The following is a 5,081-nucleotide window of genomic DNA, read 5'->3' on the forward strand; positions in this document are numbered from 1 at the left end:
GAAAGGAATACCAAAAGAAATGTCTCGTCATGCAATTGTGAATGCGCGACTGTTACGTGCTCCTCCCCAACCCCCGGTCACGGAGTACCTCCGAGCCTTGAGAGGAGTCACGGCAGAAAAATGTGTTATTCTGTATGTCAAAGATCAATGGTGAAGCCACACCAATTGTTACCTACAAACAAATATTGTATTAAGATCACACAAGAATAACAGTACAACAATAATAGTAATCAAAAGTACAATCAATATATATCCTATGATGGTACCATCAGTTTCGTAATACAGACTTGGAATTTAATATGGAATACATATATATTTTTTCTTGACTTGGGTTTTCTTTCTTGGAACTTTCTTAACTTGGAACTTTCTTAACTCAGTATATCAATCTGGTGAGTTTCTTTTACACTTTGGTGATTTATTTGTTAAAAGAACCATGTCACTGATTGTCTGTCGCAGCAAGAAGTCAACAACAGGATTATATCACAGGTGGCATGGCAAAATGTACGGACAGGTGCATTTGATGATTGGCTTCACAGTCGGGTATACAAGGGTTGTTGCGTTCTGTATTAGTGGAAAACAACTGCTGCACGTCTCCAAAAGTTATTGCCGCTTCCTCTGGAGATGGTCCGTCAACTCGACAATGCTGTTTGTCCTGGAGTGGTGGCTTTACGAAATTACGGCATGAAACAGCGTGCTATTGCTCGGCAGTATGGCATCACTCAAGGTCAGGTGTCAAAGATCCTGAAACGAAATGCTCAGAGGGGTGTCCCTACTCCAATACCGAGGCCAGGACGTCCCTGCAGAACCACATGGAGGGATGATCGCCAGCTGCACCAGTTAGTCCGCAATGGCCGTACCAAGTCAGCTAATCGGCTTAGGGCTGAGTGGCAGCAACTGACAAATGTGCCTGTATCCAGAAGGCTAGTCAACCAACGACTGGTTCAAGCAGGCTATCGTGCCAGGCGTCCCCTGAGAAAGCCACGCCTGACCAGACAACACCGCCAGCGCCGATTGCAGTGGGCCAGAGAACACCGTCAATGGCAGCCAGGACACTGGAATCACGTGATCTTCAGTGACGAGTCTAGATTTCTGGTCTATCGTCAAGATGGCCACGTCCGAGTGCGCAGACAAGTGCATGAAGCCTACAACAAAGATTGTATAGTGCCAAGAGTCCAAGCTGGAGGTGGTAGGGTGACTGTTTGGGCTGCTTTTCATGCAGGGGGCAAAACTGACCTGGTTGTTCTGAATGGAAACCTGAACCAGTTCAAGTACAGGGCCATTCTGGAAGAAACATTGCTTCCATTTGCTCGTGCAGCCTTTCGAGGAAACTTTGTCTTCCAAGATGACAATGCACGGCCTCATTGTGCTCGCATGATCCAACACTTTCTTGCTGACCGTGGTGTAGAGCATATGGAGTGGCCTGCCATGTCCCCGGATATGAATCCGATAGAGAACTTGTGGGCAGAATTAACGCGTCAAATCGACCACTTGGACCAGCAGCCAACCTCTGTGCGTGAATTGCAGCAGGCTATTGTCACTGCATGGCAAGCGATTCCTGTCCAAACCTTGGCAAATCTCGTGAACGGCATGCCTCAAAGTGTACGTGCTCTCCTGAATGCTCGTGGGGGTTACACGAAGTACTGAACTGTAATTTTACTGTCCGTAATCCCAGTCGTAATTTAACTTTTGTTTTTGTTAAAAAAAAATTTGGCTAATGTGCAAAATAAAGAGATACTTCTGGAAAACGTACAGAAGTTTAACACAGTACTGTCCATGAATTGAGTTCGATATCAGTTTACATCACTTTCAAGGATCAATTTATTTGTTTCGAAATGTCAAATGTGGTTTTTGTTTCTTTTAAAGGTCACATTAACAAAATCTAAAATACTTTCAACATAATTCCAATGAACTTTTGGTTCTAAGACATCTTGAAAAGTAAGTTCACCCCCACAAAAAAAATATTCCATATTAAATGCCAAGTCTGTATATAACTCACTGTGCTCCAAGTGCGTGAAACAAGAACATTCCCAAAGTCTCTTTCCCGGCTTCAAACCAAAGTTGATTCCGGTTTGAAACCAAAGTCGATCCCGGCTTCAAGCCAAAGTCGATACGCTCCAGCGATCGTCAGAACGATGTCTAATTGAGACCAGAATCCCATTCGGATGACAGTCACAGTCACGTGGCCAAAGCTGCGCAAAGGCGCCCTCAAGGCGACTGGGAAATCCAAAGGCGCGCCCTCCAGGCAACTGGGAAATCACACCCTCGGGTATGGACGTTTCACGGCTCCAAATCGGCGAACCGCAGATTTACCTTCAAAATCCACGTTACACCCACACACACACCAGATAAACGTCTGAATGCGGTGAAAACGGCTGAAGCGAAGCAAAGACCTTGCGCAGTGCACAAAGCGCGCGAGTCAAAATGGCCGATGGCCCGTTCTCGAGGCGTAACAGCCCGACAATGATTCTTCTCGGACTCAACCGCCAAAACCTGACACGCAGGTTGATTTGTCACAGCGATAACAACTCTGTCGCAGGAATCCCTTTCCCGGGAAACCCAAAGTTCACGAGCGACTCTCGTTCGACAACGTTCGCTCAGGACCTTTAAGCAACTAGGCTTCTTGTCCGACGACTCGCTCCGCCTTCTCTCTCTCTCCTCCTCCTCTTCTTCGTCGTCCATTTCCGGTTTCATTTAAAACATTAACTTTTTTACCTTTTGAAAATAGCAATATCTATTTCCCTTAAATGACAACAATAATAGAACATGGAATCAAAAATGTTTACAGTGGATGAAAACCACAACAACGGAAGTGACGAATCCGTAACACTTCCCCCCCTCAAGAAAGAAAGTTTGAACATAGTGAAAACTTTCTTTGCAGGCAAAAACTCTTTTAACAAACAAAATTAAAACTCACACCCAAATTATCAATTCACGTGAGCAACAATAATTAATATTCCCCAAAATAAAGCAACAAAACTTCCAAACAACCTACAGAAATTTCCAAAGTTAGTTCACTCTGGACAAAGCATCAGCAACGACATTGTCCCTGCCCTTTACATGCTCAATTTCCAAGTTGAACTCCTGCAAAGCCAAACTCCATCTCATCAACCGCTGGTTTTTATTTTTCATTTTTTGAATGAAGGTTAAGGGGTTGTGATCAAAAATCCAAAGCAAAACAAATCTATAGCACTTTTTAAAGGAGGCCGAGCTGAGAGCCAGGTTTCATGGTGGTTGGGTGGTGAGGCCTGGAAGTATTCCCTGCATGGACGCATTTAGGAACGTGGAGTTCACGGGTTAATCCGTGTAGGAATCTTGGCTCGGCTGTTCCTGAGCACTCAGTGCTTCCAACTCTTCTCTTGATCATAAAAATCATAATCACGGTTGTAGAGTCGGGTGCTGTAGTCACGTGAGTAGCGGTCCCCATCTTGGCTACCACCGTAATAGTCATCCCGTCGAGAGTTGCCAAAACTGCACTGCTGCTGCTGGGAGCCTCCGTAGTAATCACCCGTTCGGCCGCCATCCCGTTCAGCCGCCACCAAAACTACTACTCCCACCCCGGGAGCCATAGCCACCCCTGAAACTACCTCCACGTTTTCCTCCTCTGTAGCCCCCTCGACGCCCATGGCCTGCCTTCTCTACTGTTATGGTCCGACCATCCAAATCCTTGCCATTCAAATACTTTTCTGCATCTTTGGCGTCCTTTGTGTTTTCAAACGTGACAAAGCCAAACCCCCTCGACTTTTGCATCTCCCTGTCTTTTATCAGCCGCACTTCCAAGAGTGGTCCATATTTGCCAAATATAGAGTCCAGACCATCTTCACTTGTGTCAAAGTTCAGTCCACCGACAAAGAGCTTGCCAACATTGCCTCCATCCATGACTTGTGTGTGCTGACACTTCATTTCAGGGTACTCGACAAGAAGTGCCTGTGCAAAGCGTGACGTCAGTCCCTTCTCCTTCTCTTCAGAGCGCTTCCTACCCATAGCACGAGTCGCGGCACAGGATGGAAAGATACCCGGAATCTCCTGCTCTAACTGTGTGGTGTTATTTTCCATACTAGGCTTTTCAACAAACATTGGATTACCAGAAACTTGACAACTGGCCAAATCATTCCCGATAACAAAAGATATTCCCTCTGCATGTAGAGTGGCTTGTAAACCTACGGTGAACGGTCCTGACACCAAATCAGACTTCAAATGGATGACATGAAGTGGAGCTTTAACATAGCCACCAACCCCCTGTAAAAGAACACTAACAGCAGTTGCCGTCTTCTCTGACGATGGCAAAATGCCTTCAAGCATCAAAGATTGATGTGCTCCTGTGTCCCTCAATACCCTAACAGGTCTCTGGTTCGTTAAGTGTCCATCCAGTGACACAAACCCCTCTGAAATAAAAGGTTTATAACCCTCTTGAACAAGGTCGTTCTGTGATGCCGTAACTTTGGCATGGGAACCTTCACAAGGCACTGTCCTCCAAGGACGATTTCTCGCATTGGCCAATGCATTCGGAGTTGCACTAGTCTGACTCCGCTCCTGATTTTTCCTTTTCAGGGCGTAACATTGGGACATCAAATGCCCAGGTTTCTTGCAAAAAGCACAAGTAGGCCCGGAGGAAAAACTCGTGGTCTGCCTCGGGCACCCCGGAAGATAAGTCTGTCTTGGAACTGTAGTCTTCTGATCCCTAAAAGTCACGGTATCAGATTTGTCCCCATAGTCATCTCTGGGCCGCCTCCATGAATATTTGTTCTCCGCCCCTGATTTACCATAACTCCCCTGGCTAACTCCAGGCGGGAAGTTAGGTTTGTGGAACCACATCCGGTGTGTCAAGGCATAGTCATCTGCCACGGTTGCTGCCTCATACAACTCTGGTACTTTCTTTTCATCCAGATGTACTTTAATGTCCGCGTGGACACACTGTTTGAATTCCTCCACCAAGATCAATTGTCGCAACAGGTTGAAGTCTTTCCCAATCCCCCTTCGAGTCACACCACCGATCAAACATGGTTTCCTTCATTCTGGCAAACTCCACATGGGTCTCACTCTCCCTCTTCCTGGCATTCCTGAATTTTTGCCGGTAATCTTCA

The sequence above is a fragment of the Myxine glutinosa genome, chromosome 2, assembly GCF_964187855.1.
Source record: "Myxine glutinosa chromosome 2, kmMyxGlut1.1, whole genome shotgun sequence".
Classification (NCBI taxonomy): Eukaryota; Metazoa; Chordata; class Myxini; order Myxiniformes; family Myxinidae; genus Myxine; species Myxine glutinosa.